Genomic DNA, 26081 nt, shown 5'->3' on the forward strand with positions numbered 1-26081 from the left:
GTGATGCAGTATACATAGGCATGACATGCAGGAATTTTGAAACAAGGTACAAAGAACATATCAGATGTTGGAAGTATGAAACAAACCATTCCACATTTGCAGAGCATTTAAAACACTACAACCATCATCCTACAAACATGGAACAAGAAATGAAAATAATGAGAATAAGCAACCATGACAAACATCTTATACAAATGCAAGAGAACTTCCACATCCAGAAAGCCATAGCAGAAAACAAACATGTGATAAATGAAAAAACACACATCAGCACAGGCTCCTTACTACACTTAATAAAGGAAATGATGACATAAAAAAAAGTATACAACACCAAAATACACACACACACACACACACACACACACACACACACACACACACCCTCCCAAAAAAAAAAAAAAAAAAAAATTGCATAACACCATAATACAGACAGACACACATACACAGCACAAATATATATATATATCACACCAAAACACACACACACATACACAGGACATAAACAAAAATAAATAATTAAATACAATAAAATAAAATAATATGACACCAAAACACACACACACACACACACACACACACACACAAACGCACACACAAATGCATACACGAACAGACCACTGATACTTCGATAGTTACACTCGTAAGTTTGGCAGTAATATTCGATCTTTGGCAAAAACATTTGACAGTCGGCAACAGAAACCAAAACATTGCATTAAAAAAAGCGTTCAGTGCATAGTGCTGTGGAATGCAGAAAAAACAGCAAATTGGCGCACATAGGAAGAAGAACAAGACCAAAAATGCAACAGGAGCGTAATATGTAAGAAACTGTCTACGCAACCTGTAAGTACAGTTCAAAACATTACTACTTAACAGGAAATACCAACCACCAGAACTGTTTATAACCTACAGCCACAGTGACAAAAAATGTAAATAAAATAGCTAACATATGTACATATTACAGGCAACTGATAATGCCTTGCAGAAAATAAAGGCGAAACGCGTATGACACTAAAATTGTGTTTTATTCAGTTGCTGTCAGACGGTCCATAAGTGAATATCATCAACATACCGTAGTATTACGCGCAAATGAGGAGGACAGGACGAAAAAATTGAAGATGTCAAAAGAAAATCCTTTTGTTTCCATTGAAACGTTACTCGATTTAGAAGGAGATGTCATAGAACCAATGGTATTTTAGAGCGACGCAATTTCTGAGTTAATTTGTCAATGTGAGGGAGCAAGTGATACAGTTAAGAGGGAATAGTGCATCGGAAAGGAGATTATCGTATCCCATAAGAAAATCCTGTCGTTTCCTTAGAAACGTTACTCGATTTAGAAGGAGAAGTCATAGAACACATAGTATTCCATGGAGTCGCAATTTCTGTGTTAATTCGTGAATGTGAGGGAGCCAGCGATGCAGTAAAGAAGGACTAGTGCATCGGAAAGGAGATAGACGTATCCCAAAAGATAATCCTGTCGTTTCCATAAGAACGTTACTCGATTTAGAAGGAGAAGTCATAGAACACATAGTATTTCATAGCGACGCAATTTATGTGTTAATTCGTCAATGTGAGGGAGCGAGGGATGCAGTAGAGGAGGAATAGTGCATCGGAAAGGAGATACTCGTATCCCAAAAGAATATTCTGTCGTTTCCATAGAAACGTAACTCGATTTTTAGGAGAAATCATAGAACACATAGTATTTCATAGCGACGCAATCTCTGTGTTAATTCGTCAATGTGAGGGAGCGAGGGATGCGGGATAGAAGGAATAGTGCATCGGAAAGGTGATACTCGTACACCAGTATACCAAAAGAAAATCCTGTCGTTTCCATAGAAACGTTACTCGATTTAGAAGGAGAAGTCATAGAACCCATAGGATTTCATAGCGACGCATTTTCTGTGCTTATTCGTCAATGTTAGGGAACGAGGCAATCAGTAAAGTAGGAATAGTGCGTCGGTAAGGACATACTCGTATCTCAAAGTAATATCCTGTCGTTTCCATTGAAACGTTACTCGATTTAGAAGGAGAAGTCATAGCACCCATAGTATTTCATAGAGACGCAATTTCATTGTTAATTCGTCAATGTGAGGGATCGAGGGATGCAGGATAGAAGGAATAGTGCATCGGAAAGGAGATACTCGTATCCCATGAGAAAATACTGTCGTTTCCATAGAAACATAACTCGATTTTGAAGGAGAAATCATTGAACCCATAGTATTTCATAGCGACGCAATTTCTGTGTTAATTCAACAATGTGAGGGAGCGAGGGATGCAGTAAAGAAGCAATAGTGCATCGGAAAGAAGATACTCGTATCCTATAAGAAAATCCTGTCGTTTCCTTAGAAACGTTACTCGATTTAGAAGGAGAAGTCATAGAACACATAGTATTCCATGGAGTCGCAATTTCTGTGTTAATTCGTGAATGTGAGGGAGCCAGGGATGCAGTAAAGAAGGAGTGGTACATCGGAAAGGAGATAGACGTATCCCAAAAGAAAATCCTGTCGTTTCCATAGAAACGTTACTCGATTTAGAAGGAGAAGTCATGGAACCCATAGTATTTCGTAGCGACGCAATTTCTGTGTTAATTCGTCAATGTGAGTGAGCGAGAGATGCAGTAAAGAGGGAATAGAGCATCGGAAAGGAGATACTCGTGTCCCAAAAGAAAATCCTGCCGTTTCCATAGACACGTTACTCGATTTAGAAAGAGAAGTTATAGAACCCATAGTATTTCATAGCGAATGCAATCTCTGTGTTAATTCGTCAATATGAGGGTGCGAGGGATGCAATAAAGAAGGAATAGTGCATCGGCAAGGAGATACTCGGATCCGATAAGAATATCCTTTCCCTTCCATAGAATCGATATTCGATTTAGGAGGAGATGTCATAGAGCACATAGTATTCCATAGCGTCGCAATTTCTGTGTTGATTCGTCAATGTGATGGAGCCAGGGATGGAGTAAGGAAGGAGTACTGCATCGGAAAGGAGATAGACGTATCCCAAAAGAAAATCCTGTCTTCTCCATAGAAACGTAACTCGTTTTAAAAAGAGATGTCATAGAACCCATAGTATTTCATACTTACGCAATTTCTGTGTTAATTCGTCAATGTGAGGGAGCGAGGGATGCAGGATAGAAGGAATAGTGCATCGGAAAGGAGATACTCGTATCCCAAACGGTGATCCTGTCGTTTCCATGGAAACGTTACTCAATTTAGAAGGAGAAGTCATAGAACCCATAGGATTTCATAGCGACTCATTTTCTGTGCTTATTAGTCAATGTTAGGGAACGAGGCAATCAGTAAAATGGGAATAGTATATCGGTAAGGAGATACTCGTATCTCAAAGTAAAATCGTGTCGTTTCCATTGAAACGTTACTCGATTTAGAAGGAGAAGTCATAGAACCCATAGTATTTCATAGAGACGCAATTTCATTGTTAATTCGTCAATGTGAGGGATCGAGGGATGCAGTAGAGGAGGAATAGTGCATCGGAAAGGAGATACTCGTATCCCAAAAGAAAATTGTGTGGTTTCCATAGAAACGTTACTCGATTTTTAAAGAGAAATCAAAGAACCTATAGTATTTCATAGCGACGCAATCTCTGTGTTAATTCGTCAATGTGAGGGTGCGAGGGATGCAATAGAGAAGGAAAAGTGCATCGGAAAGGTCATTCTCGGATCCGATAAGAAAATCCTGTCCTTTCCATTGAATCGATATTCGATTTAGAAGGGAAGTCATAGAGCACATAGTAATCCATAGCGTCGCAATTTCTGTGTTAGTTCGTCAATGTGATGGAGCCACGGATGGAGTCAGGAAGGAATAGTGCATCGGAAAGGAGATACTCGTATCCTAAAAGAAAATTCTGTCGTTTCCATAGAAACGTAACTCGATTTTTAAGGAGAAATCATAGAACTCATAGTATTTCATAGCGGCGCAAATTCTATGTTAATTCAACAATGTGGAGGAGCGAGGGATGCAGTAAAGAGGGAATAGTGCATCGGAAAGGAGATACTCGTATCCCATGAGAAAATCCTGTCGTTTCCTTAGTAACGTTACTCGATTTAGAAGGAAAAGTCATAGAACACATAGTATTCCATGGAGTCGCAATTACTGTGTTAATTCATGAATGTGAGGGAGCCAGGGATGCAGTAAAGAAGGAGTAGTGCATAGGAAAGGAGATAGACGTATCCCAAAAGAAAATCCTGTCTTCTGCATAGAAACGTAACTCGTTTTAAAAAGAGATGTCGTAGAACCCATAGTATTTCATACTTACGCAATTTCTGTGTTAATTCGTCAATGTGAGGGAGCGAGGGATGCAGGATAGAAGGAATAGTGCATCGGAAAGGAGATACTCGTATCCCAAACGGTGATCCTGTCGTTTCCATGGAAACGTTACTCGATCTAGAAGGAGAAGTCATACAACACATATCATACCATAGCGTCACAATATCTGCGTTAATTCGTCAATGTGAGGGAGAAAGGGATGCAGTAAAGAAGGAATAGCGAATCGGAAAGGAGATACTCGTATCCCGAAAGAAAAACCTGTCGTTTCCAAAGAAACGTTTCTCGATGTAGAAGGAGAAGTCATAGAACCCATAGTAATTCGTAGCGACGCAATATCTGTGTTAATTCGTCAATCTGAGGGAGCGAGAGTTGCAGTAAAGAAGGAATAGTGCAGCGGAGTGGAGATACTCGTATCCCAAAAGAAAATCCCTTTGTTTCCATTGAAACGTTACTCGGTTTAGAGGGACAAGTCATCGAACCAATGGTATTTTAGGGCGACGCAATTTCTGAGTTAATTTGTCAATGTGAGGGAGCAAGGGATACAGTTAAGCGGGAATAGTGCATAGGAAAGGAGATTCTCGTATCCCATAAGAAAATCCTGTCGTTTCCTTAGAAACGTAACTCGATTTAGAAGGAGAAGTCATAGAACACATAGTATATCATAGAGACGCAATTTCTGTGTTAATTCGTCAATGTGAGGGAGCGAGGGATGAAGTAAAGAAGGAATAGTGCACCGGAAAGGAGATAGATGTATCCCAAAAGAATAACCTGTCGTTTCAATAGAAACGTTACTCGATTTAGAAGGAGCAGTTATAGAACACATAGTATTTCATAGCAACGCAATTTCAGTGTTAATTCGTCAATGTGAGGGATCGAGGGATGCAGTAGAGGAGGAATAGTGCATCGGAAAGGAGATACTCGTATCCCAAAAGAAAATCCTGTCGTTTCCATAGAAACGTTACTCGATTTAGAAGGAGATGTCATAGAACCCATAGTATATCATAGAGACGCTATTTCATTGTTAATTTGTCAATGTGAGGGAGCGAGGGATGCAGTGTAGAAGGTATAGTGCATCGGAAAGGAGATACTCGTATCCCAAAAGAATAACCCGTCGTTTCAATAGAAACGTTACTCGATTTAGAAGGAGCAGTTATAGAACACATTGTATTTCATAGCGACGCAATTTCAGTGTTAATTCGTCAATGTGAGGGATCGAGGGATGCAGTAGAGGAGGTATAGTGCATCGGAAAGGAGATACTCGTATCCCAAAAGAAAATTCTGTCGTTTCTATAGAAATGTAACTCGAATTTTAAGGAGAAATCATAGAACTCATAGTATTTCATAGCGACGCAAATTCTATGTTAATTCAACAATGTGAGGGAGCGAGGGATGCAGTAAAGAAGGAATAGAGCATCGGAAAGGAGATACTCGTATCCCATGAGAAAATCCTGTCGTTTCCTTAGAAACGTTACTCGATTTAGAAGGAGAAGTCATAGAACACATAGTATTCCATGGAGTCGCAATTACTGTGTTAATTCGTGAATGTGAGGTAGCCAGGGATGCAGTAAAGACGGACTAGTGCATAGGAAAGGAGATAGACGTATCCCAAAAGAAAATCCTGTCGTTTCCATAGAAACGTAACTCGATTTAAGAGGGAAGTAAAAGAACTCATAGTATTTCATACTGACGCAATATCTGTGTTAATTCGTCAATGTGAGGGTGCGAGGGATGCGGGATAGAAGGAATAGTGCATCGGAAAGGTGATACTCGTATACCAGTATACCAAAAGAAAATCCTGTCGTTTCCATTGAAACGATACTCGATTTAGAAGGAGAAGTCATAGAACCCATAGCATTTCATAGCGACGCATTTTCTGTGCTTATTCGTCAATGTTAGGGAACGAGGCAATCAGTAAAGTAGGAATAGTGCATCGGTAAGGAGATACTCGTTTCTCAAAGTAAAATCCTGTCGTTTCCATTGAAACGTTACTCGATTTAGAAGGAGAAGTTATAGAACCCATAGTATTACATGGCGACGCAATTTCTCCGCTTATTCGTCAATGTGAGGGAGCGAGGGATGCAGTGAAGAACTAATAGTGCATCGGAAAGGAGGTACTCGTATCATAAAAGAAAATCCTGTCGTTTCCATAGGAACGTTACTCGATTTAGACGGAGAAGTCATGGAACCCATAGTATTTCATAGCGACGCAATTTCTGTGTTAATTCGTCAATGTGAGTGAGCGAGAGATGCAGTAAAGAGGGAATAGTGCATCGGAAAGGAGATACTCGTGTCCCAAAAGAAAATCCGGTCGTTTCCATGGACACGTTACTCGATTTAGAAAGAGAAGTTATAGAACCCATCGTATTTCATAGCGACGCAATCACTGTGTTAATTCGTCAATATGAGGGTGCGAGGGATGCAATAAAAAAGGAAAAGTGCATCGGAAAGGACATACTCGGATTCGAATAGAAAATCCTTTCCTTTCCATAGAATCTATATTCTATTTAGAAGGAGAAGTCATAGAGCACATAGTAATCCATAGCGTGGCAATTTCTGTGTTAATTCGTCAGTGTGATGGAGCCAGTGATGGAGTCACGAAGGAATAGTGCATCGGAAAGGAGATAGTCGTATCCCAAAAGAAAATCTTGTCGTTTCCATAGAAAAGTTACAAGATTTAGAAGGAGAAGTCATAGAACCCATAGGATTTCATAGCGACGCATTTTCTGTGCTTATTCGTCAATGTTAGGGAACGAGGCAATCAGTAAAGTAGGAATAGTGCATCGGAAAGGAGATAGTCGTATCCCAAAAGAAAATCCTGTCGTTTCCATAGAAACGTTACTCGATTTAGAAGGAGAAGTCATGGAACCCATAGTATTTCATAGCGACGCAATTTCTATGTTAATTAAACAATGTGAGGGAGCGAGGAATGCAGTCAAGAAGGAATAGTGCATCGGAAAGGAGATACTCGTATCCCATGAGAAAATCCTGTCGTTTCCTTAGAAACGTTACTCGATTTAGAAGGAGGAGTCATAGAACACATAGTATTCCATGGAGTCGCAATTACTGTGTTAATTCGTGAATGTGAGGGAGCCAGGGATGCAGTAAAGAAGGACTAGTGCATTGGAAAGGAGATAGACGTATCCCAAAAGAAAGTCCTGTCGTTTCCATAGAAACGTAACTCGTTTTAAAAGGTGAAGTCATAGAACACATATCATACCATAGCGTCACAATATCTGTGTTAATTCGTCAATGTGAGGGAGCCAGGGATGCAGTACAGAAGGAATAGTGCATTGGAAAGGAGATACTCGTATCCCGAAAGAAAAACCTGTAGTTCCCATAGAAACGTTTCTCGATATAGAAGGAGAAGTCATAGAACCCATAGTAATTCATAGCGACGCAATATCTGAGTTAGTTCGTCATTCTGAGGGAGCGAGGGATGCAGTAAAGAAGGAATAGTGCTTCGGGAAGGAGATACTCGTATACCAAAAGAAAATCCTATCGTTTCCATAGAAACGTTACTCGATGTAGAAGGAGAAGTCATGGAACCCATAGTATTTCATAGCGACGCCATTTCTGTGTTTATTCGTCAATGTGAGGTAGTGAGGAATGCAGTAAAGAAGGAATAGTGCATCGGAAAGGAGATACTCGGATACCAGTATCCCAAAAGAGAATCATTTCGTTTCCATAGAAACAGTTACTCGATTTAGAAGGAGAAGTCATTGAACCCATGGTACTTCATAGCGACGCAATTTCTGTGTTAATTCGTCAATGTGAGGTAGCGAGGGATGCAGTAAAGAAGGAATTATGCATCGGAAAGGAGATACTCGTATCCCAAAAGAAAATCCTGTCGTCAAAATAGAAACGTTACTCGATTTAGAGGGAGAAATCATAGAACCCATAGTATTTCATAGCGACGCAATTTCTGTGTTAATTCGTCAATGAGAGGGAGCGAGGGATGCAGTAAAGAAGGAATAGTGCATCGGAATGGACATACTCGGATTCCAAAAGGAAATCCTGTCCTTTCTATAGAAACGTTACTCGATTTGGAGAGAGAAGTCATAGCGCACATAGTAAACCATAGCCTCGCTGTTTCTGTGTTAATTCGTCAATGTGATGGAGCCAGGGATGCAGTAAGGGAGGAATATTGCATCGGAAAGGAGATAGTCGTATCCCAAAAGAAAATCCTGTCGTTTCTATTGAAACGTTACTCGATTTAGAAAGAGAAATCATAGAACCCATAGGATTTCAAAGCGACGCAATTTCTGTGCTTATTCGTCAGTGTGAGGGAACGAGGGATGCAATAATGTAGGAATAGTGCATCGGAAAGGAGATACTCGTATCCCAAAATAAAATACTGTCGTCTGCATAGAAACGCCACTCGATTTAGAAGGAGAAGTCATAGAACCCATAGTATTCCATAGCGACGAAATTTCATTGTTAATTCGTCAACGTGAGGGAGCGAGGGATGCAGTAAAGAAGGAATAGTGCATCGGAAAGGAGATACTCGTATCCCAAAAGAATATCCTGTCGTTTCCATAGAAACGTTACTCGATTTAGAAGAAGAAGTCATGGAACCCATAGTACTTTATTGCGACGCAATTTCTGTGTTAATTCGTCAATGTGAGGGAGCGAGGGATGCTTTAAGGAAGGAATAGTGCATCGGAAAGGAGATACTCGTTTCCCGAAAGAAAATCCTGTCCTTTGCATAGAAACGTTACTCGATTTAGAAGCAGAAGTCATAGAACCCATAGGATTTCATAGCGACGCAATGTCTGTGGTTATTCGTCAATGTTAGGGAACGAGGGATGCAGTAAAGTAGGAATAGTGCATCGGAAAGGAGATACTCGTATCCCAAAAGAAAATCCTGTCGTTTCCATAGAAACGATACTCGATTTAGAAGGAGATGTCATAGAACCTATAGTATTTCATAGCGACGCAATTTCTGTGTTAATTCGACAATGTGAGGGAGCGAGGGATGCGGTAAAAAAGGAATAGTGGATCGGAAAGGAGATACTCGTATCCCACAAGAAAATCTTGTCGTTTCCTTAGAAACGTTACCCGATTTAGATGGAGAAGTCATAGAACACATAGTATTCCATGGAGTCGCAAATTCTGTGTTAATTCGTGAATGTGAGGGTGCCAGGGATGCAGTAAGGAAGGAATATTGCATCGAAATGGAGATACTCGTATCCCAAAAAAAAATCCTGTCGTTTCCACAGAAACGTTACTCGATTTAGAAGGAGAAGTCATAGAACCCATAGTATTTCATAGCGACGCAATTTGTGTGTTAATTCGTCAATGGGAGGGAGCCAGGGACGCAGTAAAGAAGGAATAGTGCATCGGAAAGGAAATACTCGTATCCCGAAAGAAAAACCTGTCGTTTCCATAGAGACGTTTCTCGATTTAGAAGGAGAAGTCATAGAACCCATAGTACTTCATAGCGACGCAATTTCTGTGTTAATTCGTCAATGTGAGGGAGTAAGGGATGCAGTAATGAAGGAATAGTGCATCGGAAAGATGATACACGTATCTCAAAAGAAAATCGTGTCGTTTGCATAGAAACGTTACTCGATTTATAAGGAGAAGTCATAGAACCCATAGTATTCCATAGCGACGAAATTTCATTGTTAATTCGTCAATGTGAGGGAGCGAGGGATGCAGTAAAGAAGGAATAGTGCATCGGAAAGGAGATACTCGTACCCCAAAAGAAAATCCTGTCTTTTCCATAGAAAAGTTACTCGATTTAGAAGGAGAGGTCATAGAAGCGATAGTATTTAATAGCGACGCAATTTCAAAGTTAATTCGTCAATGTGAGGGAGGGAGGGATGCAATAAAGAAGGAATAGTGCATCGGAAAGGTATTACTCGTATCCCAAAATAAAAACCTGTCGTTTCCATGGAAACATTACTCGATTTAGAAGGAGAAGTCATAGAACCCACAGTATTTCATAGCGACGCAATTTCTGTGTTAATTCGTCAATGTGAGGGATCGAGGGATGCAGTAGAGGAGGAATAGTGCATCGGAAAGGAGATACTCGTATCCTAAAAGAAAATCCTTTCGTTTCCATATAAACATAACTCGATTTAGCAGGAGAACTCATAGAACCCAAAGTATTTCATAGCGACGCAAAAAATGGTTCAAATGGCTCTGAGCACTATGGGACTCAACTGCTGATGTCATTAGTCCCCTACAACTTAGAACTAGTTAAACCTAACTAACCTAAGGACATCACAAACATCCATGCCCGAGGCAGGATTCGAACCTGCAACCGTAGCGGTCTTGCGGTTCCAGACTGCAGCGCCTTTAACCGCACAGCCACTTCGGCCAGCATAGCGACGCAATTTCTGTGTTAATTCGTCAATGTGAGGGAGCGACGGACGCAGTAAAAAAGGAATAGTGCATCGGAAAGGAGATACTCGTATACCAAAAGAAAATCCTGTCGTTTCCATAGAAACGTTACTCGATTTAGACGGAGAAGTCAAGGAAGCCATAGTATTTCATAGCGACGGAATTTCTGAGTTAATTCGTCAATGACAGGGAGCGAGAGACGCAGTAAAGAAGGAATAGTGCATCGGAAAGGAGATACTCGTATCCCAAAAGAAAATCCTATCGTTTCCATAGAAATGTTACTTGATTTAGAAGGAGAAGTCATAGAACCCATAGCATTTCATAGCGACGCAATTTCCGCGTTAATTCGTCAATGAGAGGGAGCGAGGGATGCAGTAAAGAGGGAACAGTGCTTCGGAAAGGAGATACTAGTATCCCAAAGGAAATTAATGTCGTTTCGATAGGAATGTTACTCGATTTAGAAGGAGAAGTCACAGAACCTATAGCATTTCGTAGCGACGCAATTTCTGTGTTAATTCGTCAATGTGAGGGAGCGAGGTATGCAGTAAAGAAGGAATAGTGCATCTGAAAGGAGTTACTCGTATCCCAAAGGAAAATCCAGTCGTTTCAATAGGAACGGTACTCGATTTAGGAAGGGGAGTCATAGAACGCATTGTAATTCAATGCGACGCAATATCTGTGTTAATTCGTCAATGTGAGGAAGCGAGGGATGCAGTACAGAAGGAATAGTGCATCGGAAAGGAGATACACGTATCCCAAGAGAAAATCCTGTCGTTTCCATAGAAACGTAACTCGATTTTGAAGGAGAAATCATAGAAAGCATAGTATTCCTTAACGACGCAATTTCTGTGTTAATTCGTCAATCTGAGGGAGCGAGGGATGCAGTAAATAAGGAATATTGCATCGGAAAGGAGATACTCGTATCCCAGAAGAAAATCCTGTTGATTCCATAGAAACGTTATTCGATTTAGATGGAGATCTCATAGAACCAACGGTATTTCAGAGCGACGCAATTTCTGTGTTATATTGTCAATGTGAGGGAGCTAGGGATGCAGTTAAGAGGGAATAGTGCATCGGAATGGAGACACTCGTATCGCAAAAAAAAAATTCTGACGTTTCCATAAAAACGTTACTCGTTTTAGAAGGAGAAGTCATAGAAACCATAGTATTTCACAGCGACGCAATGTCTGTGTTAATTAATCAATGTGAGGGAGCGAGGGATGCAGTAATGATGGAATAGTGCATCGGAAATATGATACTCGTATCTCAATAGAAAATCTGGTCGTTTGCATTGAAACGTTACTCGATTTAGAAGGAGAAGTCATAGAACCCATATTATCATAGCGACGCAATATCTGTGTTAATTCATCAATGTGAGGGAGCGAGGGTGCAGTACAGAAGGAATAGTGCACCGGAAAGGAGATACTCCTATACCATAAGTAACTCGTATCGTTTCCATAGAAACGTTAGTCGATTTACAAGGAGAAGTCATGGGACACATAGTATTTCATAGCGACGCAATTTCTGTGTTAATTCCTCAATGTGAGGGAGCGAGTGATGCAGTAAAAAAGGAATAGTGCATCGGAAAGGAGATCGTCGTGTACCAAAAAACAAAATGTCCTTTCCATAGAAACGTTACTCGATTTAGAAGGAGAAGTCATAGAACCCATAGAATTTCATAGCGACGCAATTTCTGTGCTTATTCGTCAATTTGAGGGAACGAGGGATGCAGTAAAGTAGGAAAAGCGCATCGGAAACTAGATACTCGTTTCCCAGAAGAATATCCTGTCGTTTCTATAGAAACGTTACTCGATTTAGAAGGAGATGTCATAGAACCAATGGTATTTAATAGCGACGCAATATCTGTGTTAACTTGTCAAAGTGAGGGAGCGAGGGATGCAGTGAAACAGGAATAGTGCATCGGAAAGTAGATACTCGTATCCCAAAAGAAAATCCTGTCGTTTCCATAGAAACGTTTTTCGATTTAGAAGGAGAAGTCATAGAACCCATAGTATTTCATAGCGACGCCATTTCTGTGTTAATTTGTCAATGTGGGGGAGCGAGGGCTGCAGTAAAAAAGGAATAGTGCATCGGAAAGGAGATACTCGTATCCCGAAAGAAAATCCTGTCGTTTCCATGGAAACGTTACACGATTTAGAAGGAGAAGTCATAGAACCCATAGTAATTCGTAGCGACGCAATCTCTGCGCTAATTCGTCAATGTGAGGGAGCGAGTGATGAAGTTAAGAAGGAATAGTGCATCGGAAAGGCGATAGATGTATCCCAAAACGAAATCCTGTCGCTTCCATAGAAACGTTACTCTATTTAAAAGGAGAATTTATAGAACAGATAGTATTTCATGGCGAAGCAGTGTCTCAGCTAATTCGTCAAAGTGAGGGAGCGAGGGATGCAGTAAAGAAGTAATAGTGCATCGGAAAGGAGATACTCGTATCATAAAAGAAAATCCTGTCGTATCCATAGGAACTTTACTCGATTTAGAAGGAGAATTCTTGAAACCCATAGTAATTCATAGCGACGCAATTTCTGTGTTAATTCGTCAATGTGAGGGAGCGAGAGATGCAGTAAAGAGGGAATAGTGCATTGATAAGGAGATAGTCGTATCCCAAAAGAAAATCCTGTCGTTTCCATAGAAACGTTACACGATTTAGGAGGAGAAGTCATAGAACACATAGTATTTAATAGCGACGCAATTTCTGTATAAATTCGTCAATGTGAGGGAGCGAGTGATGCGCTAAAGAAGGAACAGTGCATCGGAAAGGAGATACTCGTTTGCCAAATGAAAATCCTGTCATTTCCATGGAGACGATACTTGATTTAGAGGGAGAAGTCATAGCAACCATAATAACTCATAGCGACGCAATTTCTGCGTTAATTCGTCAATGTGAGGGAGCGAAGGATGCAGTTAAGAAGGAATAGTGCATCGGAAAGGAGATACTCGTGTCCCAAAAGAAAATCCAGTCGTTTCCAAAGAAACGTTACTCGATTTAGATGCAGAAGTCATAGAACCCATAGTATTTCAAAGCGACGCAATTTCTGTGTTAATTCGTCAATGTGTGAGAGCGAGGGATGCAGTAAAGGAGGAATGGTGCATCGGAATGGAGATACTCGTATACCAAAAGAAAATCCGGTCGTTTCCATAGAAACGGTACTCGATTTAGAAGGAGAAGTCATAGAACCCATAGTATTTCATAGAGACGCAATTTCTGTTTTAATTCGTTAATGTGAAGTAGCGGGGGATGCAGCAAAGACGGAACGGTGCATCGGAAAGGAGATACTCGTATACCAAAAGAAAATCCAGTCTTTTCCATAGGAACGTTACTCGATTTAGAAGGAGAAGTCATAGAACCCATAGTATTTCATAGCGACGCAATTTTTGTGTTAATTCGTCAATGTGAGATAGCGAGGGATGCAGCAAAGAAGGAATAGTGCATCGGAAAGGAGAAACTCGTATACCAGAAGAAAATCCTGTCGTTTCCATAGAAACGTTACTCGATTTTGAAGGAGAAGTCATAGAATCCATAGTATTTCATTGCGACGCAATTTCTGTGTTAATTCGTCAGTGTGAGGGAGCGAGGGATGCAGTAAAGAAGGAATAGTGCAGCGGAAAGGAGATACTCGTAACCCAAAAGAAAATCCTGTCGTTTCAATAGAAACGTTACTCGATTTAGAAGGGGGAGTCATAGAACGTATTGAATTTGAAAGCGACGCAATATCTGTGTGAATTCGTCAATGTGAGGGAGCGAGGGGTGCAGTACAGAAGGAATAGTGCATCGGAAAGGAGATAGACCTAGCCCAAAAGAAAATCCTGTCGCTTCCATAGAAACGTTACTCGATTTAGAAGGAGCGGTGAAAGAATCCATAGTATTTCATAGCGACGCCATTTCTGTGTTAATTCGTCAGTGTGAGGGAGCGAGAGATGCAGTAAAGAAGGAATAGTGCATCGGAAAGGACATACTCGTATCCCAAAATAAAATCCTTTCGTTTCTATAGAAACTTTACTTGATTTAGAAGGAGAAGTCATAGAACCCATAGTATTTCATAGCGACGCAATTTTTGTGTTAATTCGTCAATGTGAGATAGCGAGGGATGCAGCAAAGAAGGAATAGTGCATCGGAAAGGAGAAACTCGTAGACGAGAAGAAAGTCCTGTCGTTTCCATAGAAACGTTACTCGATTTTGAAGGAGAAGTCATAGAATCCATAGTATTTAATAGCCACGCAATTTCTGTCTTAATTCGTCAGTGCCAGGGGGCGAGGGATGCAGTAAAGAAGGAATAGTGCAGCGGAAAGGAGATACTCGTATCCCAAAAGAAAATCCTGTCGTTTCAATAGAAACGTTACTCGATTTTGAAGGGGGAGTCATAGAACGCATTTTATTTCGAAGCGACGCAATATCGGTGTTAATTCGCCAATGTGAGGGAGCGAGGGATAAAGTACAGAAGGAATAGTGCATCGGAAATGAGATACTCGTATCCCAAAGAAAATCCTGTCGTTTCAATAGAAGCATTACTCGATTTAGGAGGAGAAGCCATAGATCCCATAGTATATCATAGCCACGTGATTTCTGTGTTAATTCGCCCATGTGAGGGAGCAAGGGATGCAGTACAGAAGGAATAGTGCATCGGAAGGAGATACTCGTATCCCAAAAGCAATTCCTGTCGTTTCCATATAAACGTTGCTCGATGTAGAAGGAGAAGTCTTAGAACCCATAGTATCTGATAGCGACGCAATTTCTGTGTTAATTCGTCAATGTGAGGGAGCGAGAGACGCTGTAAAGAAGGAATAGTGCAACGAAAAGGAGATACTCGTATCCCAAAAGGAAATCCTGTCGTTTCCAAAGAAACGTTACTCGATTTAGAGGGAGAAGTCATAGATCACATAGTATTTCATAGCGACGCAATTTCTGTGTTAATTCGTCAATGTGAGGGAGCGAGGAATGCAGTAAAGTCGGGATAGTGCTTCGGGAAGGAGATACTCGTATCCCCTAAAGAAAATCTAGTCGTGTCCGTAGAAACGTTGCTCGATTGTAAAGAAGATGTTATAGAGCACATAGGATCTCACAGTGACGCAATTTCAACGCTTATTCGTCAATGTGAGGGAGCGAGGGATGCAGTAAAGAACTAATATTGCATCAGAAAGGAGATACTCCTATCCCAAAAGAAAATCCTGTCGTTTCCATAGAAAAGTTAATCGATTTAGAAGGAGAGGTTATAGAACCCATACTATTTCGTAGCGACGCAATTACTGTGTTTATTCGTCAATGTGAGGGAGCGAGGGATGCAGTAATGAACTAATAGTGCATCGGAAAGGAGAAACTCGTATCCCAAAAGATAATCCTCTCGTTTCCATAGAAATATTACTCGATTAAGAAGGAGAATTCATGGAACCCATAGTATTTCGTAGCGACGCTATTTCTGTGTTAATTCGTCAATGTGAGGGAGCGAGGGATGCAGTAAAGCCGGAATAGTGCATCGGAAAGGAGAGACTCCTATCCCAAAAGAAAATCCTGTCGTTTCAACAGAAACGTTACTCGGTTTAGAATGAGAAGTCATAGAACCCATAGTATTTCGTAGCCACGCAATATCTCTGTTAATTCGTGAATGTGAGGGAGGGAGGGATGCAGTAATGGAGGAATAGTGCATCGGAAAGGAGATACTCGTATCCCAAAAGAAAATCCTGCCGTTTCCATAGAAACGTTACTCGATTTGGAAGGAGATGTCATGGAACCCATAGTATTTCGTAGCGACGCAATCTCTGTGTTATTTCGTCAAAGTGAGGGAGCGAGGGATGCAGTAAAGGCGGAATAATGCATCGAAAAGGAGATACTCGTATCCCAAAAAAAAAAAATCCTGTCGTTTCAATTGGAACGTTACTCGTTTTAGAAGGAGAAGTCATAGAACACATAGTATTTAATAGCGACGCAATTTCTGTGTTAATTCGCCAATGTGAGGAAGCGAAGGATGCAGTACAGAAGGAATAGTGCATCGGGAAGGCGATAGTCGTATCCCAAAAGAAAATCCCGTCGTCTCCATAGAAACGTTACCCGACTTAGAAGGAGAAGTCATAGAACCCATAGTAATTCATAGCGACGCAATTTCTGTGTTAATTTGTCAATGTGAGGGAGCGAGGGTTGCAGTAAAGAAGGAATAGTGCATCGGAAAGGAGATACTCCTATCCCAAAAGAAATTTCTGTCGTTTCCATAGAAACGTTACTCGATTTAGAAGGTGAGCCACAGAACCCACAGTATTTCATAGCGACGCAATCGCTGTGTTAATTCGTCAATGTGAGGGAGCGAGGGATGCAGTAAAGAAGGAATTGTGCAACGGAAAGGTGATACTAGTATGCCAAAAGCAAATCCTGTCGTTTCCATTCAAACGTTACTCGATTTAGAAGGAGAAGTCATTGAAAACATAGTATTCCATAGCGATGCAATTTCTGTGATAATTCGTCAATGTGAGGGAGCCAGGGTGGCAGTAAAGAAGGAATAGTGCATCGGAAAGGAGATACTCGTATACCAAAACAAAATCCTTTCGTTTCAATAGAAACGTTACTCGATTTAGAAGGAGAAGTAATAGAACCCATAGTATTTCATAGCGACGCAATTTCTACATTAATTCGTCAATGAGAGGGAGCGAGAGATGCAGTAAAGAAGGAATCGTGAATCGGAAATGAGATACTCATATCCCAAAAGAAAATCCTATCGTTTCCATAGAAACGTTACTCGATTTAGAAGGAGAGGTTATAGAACCCATACTATTTCGAAGCGACGCAATTTCTGTGTTTATTCGTCAATGTGAGGGAGCGAGGGATGCAGTAATGAACTAATAGTGCATTGGAAAGGAGATAGTAGTATCCCAAAAGATAATCCTCTCGTTTCCACAGAAAGGTAACTCGATTTAGAAGGAGGCGTCATGGAGCCCATAATATTTCATAGCGACGCAATTGCTGTGTTAATTCGTCAATGTGAGGGAGCGAGGGATGCAGTAGAGAAGGAACAGTGCATCGGAAAGGAGATAGTCGTATCCCAAAAGAAAATCCTGTCGTTTCCGTTGAAACGTTACTCCATTTAGAAGGACAAGACATAGAACGCATAGAATTTCATAGCGACGCAATTTCTGTGTTAATTCGTCAATGTGAGGAAGCGAGGGATGCAGTAAAGAAGGCATAGTGCATCGGAAAGGAGATAGTCGTATCCCAAAAGAAAATCCTGTAGTTTCCATATAAACGTTACTCGATTTAGAGGGAGAAGTCATGGAACCCATAGTATTTCATAGAGACGAAATTTCTGTGTTATTTCGTCAATGTGAGGGAGCGAGGGATGCAGTAAAGACGGAATAGTGAATAGGAAAGGAGAGACTCCTATCCCAAAAGAAAATCCTGTCGTTTCCATAGAAACCATTCTCGAATTGAAAAGAGAAGTTATAGAACCCATTGTATTTCACAGCGACGCGATTTCTGTGCTTATTCTTCAATGGGAGGGAGCGAGGGATGCAGTAAAGAACTAATAGTGCATCGGAAAGGAGATACTCGTATCCCAAAAGAAAATCCTGTCGTTTCCATATAAACGTTGCTCGATTTAGAAGGAGAAGTCATGGGACCCATAGTATTTCATAGCGACGCAACTTCTGTGTTAATTCGTCAATGTGAGGGAGCGAGGGATGCAGTAAAGAAGGAATAGTGCGTCGGAAAGGAGATACTAGTATACCAAAAGAAAATCCTCACGTTTCCATAGAAACGTTACTCCATTTAGAAGGATGAGCCATAGAACCCATAGTATTTAATAACGACGCAATCTCTGTGTTACTTCGTCAATGTGAGGGAGCGACGGATGCAGTAAAGAACTAATAGTGCATCGGAAAGGAGATACTCGTATCCCAAACGAAAATCCTGTCGTTTCCATATAAACGTTACTCGATTTAGAAGGAGAAGTCATGGAACCCATAGTATTTCGTAGCGACGCGATTTCTGTGTTAATTCGTCAAATGGGAGGGAGCGAAAGATGCAGTAAAGACGGAATAGTGTATCGGAAAGGAGAGACTCCTATCTCAAATGGAAGTCCTGTCGTATCTATGGAAACGTTACTTGGTTTAAAAGGAGAAGTCATAGAACCCATAGTATTTCAAGCGACGCGATTTCTGTGTTATTTCGTCAATGTGAGGCAGCGAGAGATGCAGCAAAGACGGAATAGTGCTTGGGAAAGGAGATACTCGTATCCCAAAAAAAATCCTGTCGTTTCCATAGAAACATTAGTCGATTTAGAAATGGATGTCATAGAACCCATAGTATTTCATAGCGATGCAATTTCTGCGTTAATTCGACAATGTGATGGAGCGAGGGATGCAGTAAAGAAGGAATAGTTCATCGGAAAGGAGATACTCGTATCCCAAAAGAAAATCCTGTCGTTTCCATAGAAACGTTACTCGATTTGAAAAGAGAAGTTATAGAGCGCATAGTATTTCACAGCGGCGCAATTTCTGTGCTTATTCTTCAATGTGAGGAAGCGAGGGATGCAGTACAGAACCAATAGTGTATCGGAAAGGAGATACTCGTATCCCAAAACAAAATCCTGTCGTTTCCATAGAAACGTTACTCGATGTAAAAGGAGAAGTCATGGAACCCATAGTATTTCATGGTGACGCAAGTTCTGTGTTATTTCGTCAATATGACGGAGCGAGGGATGCAGTAAAGACGGAATAGTGCATCGGAAGGAGGTACTCGTATCCCAAAAGAAAATCCTGTCGTTTCAATAGAAACGTTACTCGATTTACAAAGAGAAGTCATAGAACCCATAGAATCTCATAGCCACGCAATTTCTGTGTTAATTCGTGAATGTGAGGGAGGGAAGTATGCAGTAAAGGAGGAATAGTGCATCGGAAAGGAGATACTCGTATTCCAAAAGAAAATCTTGTCGTTTCCATAGAAACGTTACTCGATATAGAAGGAGAAGTCATAAAATCAATAATATTTCATCGCGACGCAATTTCTGTGTTAATTAGTCAATGTGAGGGAGCGAGAGATGCATCAAAGACGGAATAGTGCTTCGGAAAGGAGATAATCGTATTCCAAAAGAAAATCCTGTCGTTTCCATAGAAAAGTTACTCGATTTAGAAGGGAATGTCATAGAACCCATAGTATTTCATAGCGACGCAATTTCTGTGTTAATTCGTCAATGTGAGGGAGCGAGATGCGCAGTAAAGACGGAATAGTGCATCGGAAAGGAGAGACTCCTAACCCAAAAGAAAATCCTGTCGTTTCCATAGAAACGTCTCTCGATTCGAAAGGAGAGGTTAAAGAACCCATAGTATTTCACAGCGACGCGATTTCTGTGCTTATTCTTCAATGGCAGGGAGCGAGGGGTGCATTAATGAACTAATAGTGCTTCGGAAGAGAGATACACGTATCCCAAAAGAAAATCCTGTCGTTTCCATAGAAAAGTTACTCGATTTAGAAGGGAATGTCATAGAACCCATAGTATTTCATAGTGACGCAATTTCTGTTGTAACTCGTGAATGTGAGGGGGCGAGGGATGCAGTAAAGAAGGAATAATCCATCGGAAAGGAGATACTCGTATCTTAAAAGAAAATCCTGTCGTTTCCATAGAAACGTTACTCGATGTAGAAGGAGAAGTCGTGGAACCCATAGTATATCATAGCGACGCAATTTCTGTGTTAATTCGTCAATGTGAGGGAGCGAGGGATGCAGAAAAAAGACGGAATAGTGCTTCAGAAAGTTGATACTCGTATCCCAAAAGAAAATCCTGTCGTTTCCATAGAAACGTTACTCGATTTAGAAGGAGAATCATAGAACCCATACTATTTCATAGCGACGCAGTTTCTGCGTTAATTTGTCAATGTGACGGGGCGAGGGATGCACTAAAGAAGGAATATGCATCGGAAAGGAGATACTCGTATCCCAAAAGAAAATCCTGTCGTTTCCATAGAAACGTTACTCGATTTGAAAGGACAATTTATAGAACACATAGTATTTCACAGCGCGCAATTTCTGTGCTTATTCATCAATGTGAGGAAGCGAGGGATGCAGTAAAGAACTAATAATGCATCGGAAAGGAGATACTCGTGTCCCAAAAGATAATCCTGTCGTTTCCATAGAAACGTTACTCGATGTAAAAGGAGAAGTCATGGAACCCATAGTATTTCATAGCGACGCAATTTCTGTGTTAATTCGTCAATGTGAGGGAGCGAGGGGCGCAGTAAAGAAGGAATTGTGCAACGGAAAGGAGATACTCGTACCTCAAAAGAGAATCCTGTCGTTTCCATTGAAACGTTACTCGATTTATAAGGAGGCGTCATGGAACCCATAATATTTCATAGCGACGCAATTGCTGTGTTAAATCGTCAATGTGAGGGAGCGAGTGATGCAGAAAAAAGACGGAATAGTGCTTCAGAAAGTTGATACTCGTATCACAAAAGGAAATCCTGTCGTTTCCATAGAAAGGTTACTCGATTTAGAAGGAGAATCTTAGAACCCATACTATTTCATAGCGACGCAGTTTCTGCGTTGATTTGTCAATGTGAGGGAGCGAGGGACGCACTAAAAAGGGAATAGTGCATCGGACAGGAGATACTCGTATCCCAAAAGAAAATCCTGTCGTTTCCATAGAAACGTCATTTGATTTAGAAGGATAAGTTATAGAACCCATAGTATTTCACAGCGACGCAATGTCTGTGCTTATTCGTCAATGTGAGGGAGCGAGGGATGCAGTAAAGAACTAATAGTGCATCGGAAAGGAGATTCTCGTAACCCAAAAGAAAATCCTGTCGTTTCCCTAGAAACGTTACTCGATTTAGAAGGAGAGGTCATAGAACCCATAGTATTTCATAGCGACGCAATTTCTGCGGTAATTCGTCAATGTGAGGGAGCGAGGGATGCAGTAAAGACGGAATTGTGCATCGGAAATTAGAAACTCGCATCCAAAAAGAAAATCCTGTCGTTTCCATAGAAACGTTACTCGATTTAGAAGGAGAAGTCATAGAACCCATAGCGACGCAATTTCTGCGGTAATTCGTCAATGTGAGGGAGCGAGGGATGCAGTAAAGAAGGAATAGTGCATCGGAAAGGAGATACTCGTATCCCAAAAGAAAATCCTGTCGTTTCCATAGAAACGTTACTCGATTTGAAAGGAGAAGTTATAGAAACCATAGTATTTCACAGCGGCGCAATTTCTGAGCTTATCCTTCAGTGTGAGGAAGCGAGGGATGCAGTAAAGAACTAATAGTGCATCGGAATGGAGATACTCGTATACCAACAGAAAATCCTGTCGTTTCCATAGAAACGTTACTCGATTTAGAAGGATAAGTCATAGAGCCCACAGTATATCATACCGACGCAATCTCTGTGTTAATTCGTCAATGTGAGGAAGCGAGGGATGCAGTAAAGAAGGAATAGTGCATCGGAAAGGAGATACTCGTATACCAAAAGAAAATCCTCTCGTTTCCATAGAAACGTTACTCGATTTAGAAGGAGGAATCATAGAACACATAGTATTCCATAGCGTCACAATTTCTGTGTTAATTCGTCAATGTGAGGGGGCCATGGATGCAGTAAAGAAGTAATAGTGCATGGGAAAGGAGAAATTCGTATCCCAAAAGAAAGTCCTGTCCTTTCCATAGAAACTTGACTCGATTTAGAAGGAGAAGTCATAGTACCCATAGTATTTCATAGCGACGCAATTTCTGTGTTATTTCGTCAATGTGAGGGAGCGAGGGAAGCAGTATAGCAGGAATAGTGCAGCGGAAGGTGATACTCGTATACTAAAAGAAAATCCTGTCGTTTCCATAGAAACGTTATTTGATTCAGAAGGAGAAGTCATAGAACCCATAGTATATCGTACCGACGCCATTTCTGTGTTAATTCGTCAATGTGAGGGAACGAGGGATGCAGTAAAGAAGGAATTGTGCATTGGAAAGGAGATAGCTGTATCCCAAAAGAAAATCCCGTCGTTTCCATAGAAACGTTACTCGATCTACAAAGAGAAATCATAGAACCCATAATATATCATAGCCACGCAATTTCTGTGTTAATTCGCCAATGTAAGGGAGCGAAGGATGCAGTACAGAAGGAATAGTGCACCGGAAAGGAGATAGTCGTATCTTAAAAGAAAATCCTGTCGTTTCCATAGAAACGTTACTCGATTTAGAAGGAGAAGTCGTAGAACCCATAGTATTTCATAGCGAGGCAATTTCTGTGCTTATCCGTCAAAGTGAGGGAGCGAGATATGCAGTAAAAACGGAATAGTGCATCGGAAACCAGATACTCGTATCCCAAAAGAAAATCCTGTCGTTTCTATAGAATCGCTACTCGATTTAGAAGGAGAAGTCATAGAACCCATAGTATTTCATGGCGACGCAATTTCTGTGTTAATTCGTCATTGTGAGGGAGCGAGGGATGCAGTAAAGAAGGAATAGTGCATCGGAAAGGAGATACTCGTATCCCAAAAGATTATCCTGTCGTTTCCATAGAAACGTTACTCGATTTAGAAGGAGAAGTCATTTAACTCATAGTATTTCATAGCGATGCCATTTCTTTGTTAATTCTTCATTGTGAGGGAGCGAGGGATGCAGTAATGAAGGAATACTGCATCGGAAAGGAGATAGTCGTATCCCAAAAGAAAATGCTGTCGTTTCCATAGAAACGTTACTTGATTTAGGAAGAGAAGACACAGAGCACATAGTATTCGATAGCGACGCAATTTCTGTGTTAATTCGTCAATGTGAGAGAGCGTGAGATGCAGTAAAGAAGGAATAGTGCATCGGAAAGGAGATACTCGTATCCCAGAAGAAAATCCTGTCGTTTCAATGGAAACATTACTCGATTTAGAAGGAGAAGTCATAGAACCCGAAGTATCTCATAGCGACGCAATTTCAGTGTCAATTCGCCAATGTGAGGGAGCGAGGAATGCAGTAAAGAAGGAATAGTGCATCGGGAAGGAAATACTCGTATCCCAAAAGAAAATCCTGTCGTTTCCATAGAAAAGTTACTCAATTTAGTAGGATAAGTCATAGAACCCATAGTATTTCATAGCGACGCAATTTCTGTGTTAATTCGTCAATGTGAGGGAGCGAGAGATGCAGTAAAGACGGAATATTGCATCGGAAGGGAGATACTCGTTTCCCAAAAGGAAATCCTGTCGTTTCCATAGAAACGTTACTCGATTTAGAAGGAGCAGTTATAGAACCAATAGTATTTCGTAGCGACGCAATTTCTGTGCTTATTCGTCAATGTGATGGAGCGAGGGATGCAGTAAAAACGGAATAGTGCATCGGAAAGGAGATACTCGTATCCCAAAGGAAAATCTTGTCGTTTCAATAGAATCGTTACTCGATTTAGATGGAGAAGTCATAGAACCCATAGCTTTTTATAGCTACGCAATTTCTGTGTTAATTCGTCAATGTGAGGGAGCGAGGGATGCAATAAAGAAGAAATAGTGCATCGCAAAGGAGATACTCGTATACTAAAAGAAAAGCCTCTCGTTCCCATAGAAACGTTACTCGATTTAGAAGAAGAAGTCATTGAACACACAGTATTGCATAGCGACGCAATTTCTGTGATAATTCGTCAATGTGAGGGAGCCAGGGATGCAGTATAGAAGGAATAATGCATCGGATGGGAGATATTCGTATCCGAAAAGTAAATCCTGACGTTTCCATAGAAACGTTACTCGATTTAGAAGGAGATGTCATAGATCACATAGTACTTCATAGCGACTCCATTTCTGAGTTAATTCGTCAATGTGAGGGAGCGAGGGATGCAGTAAAGAAGGATTAGTGCATCGGAAAGGAGATACTCGCATCCCAAAAGAAAATACTGTCGTTTCAATAGATACGTTACTCGATTTAGAAGGGGAAGTCATTGAACGAATAGTATTTCATAGCGACGCAATTCCTGTGTTAATTCGTCAATGTGAGGGAGCGAGGGATGCAGTAAAGAAGGAATAGTGCATCGGAAATGTGATAGTTGTATCTTAAAAGAAAATCGTCTCTTTTCTATAGAAACGTTACACGATTTGGAAGGAGAAGTCATTGAATCCATTGAATTCCATAGCGACGAAATTTCTGTGTTAAATCGTCAATGTGAGGGAGCGAGGTATGCAGTAAAAACGGAATAGTGCATCGGAAAGGAGATACTCGTATCCCAGAAGAAAATCCTCCCTTTTCCATAGAAACGTTACTCGATTTAGAAGGAGAAGTTATAGTATCTATAGTATTTCATAGCGACGCAATTTCTGTGTTAATTCGTCAATGTGAGGGAGCGAGGGATGCAGTAAGGTCGGAATAGTGCTTTGGAAAGGAGATACTCGTATCCCAAAAGAAAATTCTGTTGTTTCCATAGAAACGTTACTCGATTTAGAAGGAGAAGTCATAGAACCCATGGTATTTCATAGCGACGCAATTTCTGTGTTAATTCGTCAATATGAGTGAGCGAGGGATGCAGTAGAGATGGAATAGTACATCGGAAAGGAGATACTCGTATCCGAAAAGATAATCCTGCCGTTTCCATGGAAACGTTACTCGATTTAGAAGGAGAAGTCATTGAACCCATAGTATTCCATAGGGACGCAATGCCAGTGTTGATTCGTCAATGTGAGTGAGCCAGGAATACAGTAAAGAAGGAATAGTGCATCGGAAATAAGATACTCGTATCCCAAAAGAAAATCCTGTCGTTATAGTAGAAACGTTACTCGATTTAGAAAGAGATGTCATAGAACGCATAGTATTTCAAGTCGAGGCAATTTCTGTGTTAATTCGTCAATGTGAGGGAGCGAGGGATGCAGTACAGAAGGAATACCGCATCGGAAAGGAGATAGTCGTATCCCAAAAGAAAATCCTGTCGTTTCCATGGAAATGTTACTCGATTTAGAAGGAGAAGTCATAGAACCCATTGTATTTCATAGCGACGCAAGATCTGTGGTAATTCGTCAATGTAAGGGAGCGAGGGATGCAGTAAAGAAGGAATAGTGCATCGGAAAGTAGATAATCCTATACCAAGAGAAAATCCTGTCGTTTCCATTGAAACGTTACACGATTTAGAAGGAAAAGTCATAGAACCCATAGTATTTCATAGCGACGCAATTTCTGTGCTAATTCGTCAATGTGAGTGAGCGACGGATGCAGTAAAGAAGGAGTAGTGCATCGGAAAGGAGATACTCGTATCCCAAAAGAAAATCCTGTCGTTTCCATAGAAACGTTACTCGATTTAGAAGGAGAAGTCCATGAGCCCATAGTATTCCATAGCGACGCAATTGCTGTGACAATTCGTCCATGTGAGAGAGCCAGGGATGCAGTTAAGAAGGAATAGTGCATCGGAAAGGAGAATTTCGTATCCCAAAAGAAAATCCTGTCGCTTCAATAGAAACGTTACTCGATTTAGAAGGAGAAGTCATAGAACCCATAGTATTTCATAGCGACGCAATTTCTGTG

Source organism: Schistocerca americana, unplaced genomic scaffold (assembly GCF_021461395.2).
Source record: "Schistocerca americana isolate TAMUIC-IGC-003095 unplaced genomic scaffold, iqSchAmer2.1 HiC_scaffold_31, whole genome shotgun sequence".
Lineage (NCBI taxonomy): Eukaryota > Metazoa > Arthropoda > Insecta > Orthoptera > Acrididae > Schistocerca > Schistocerca americana.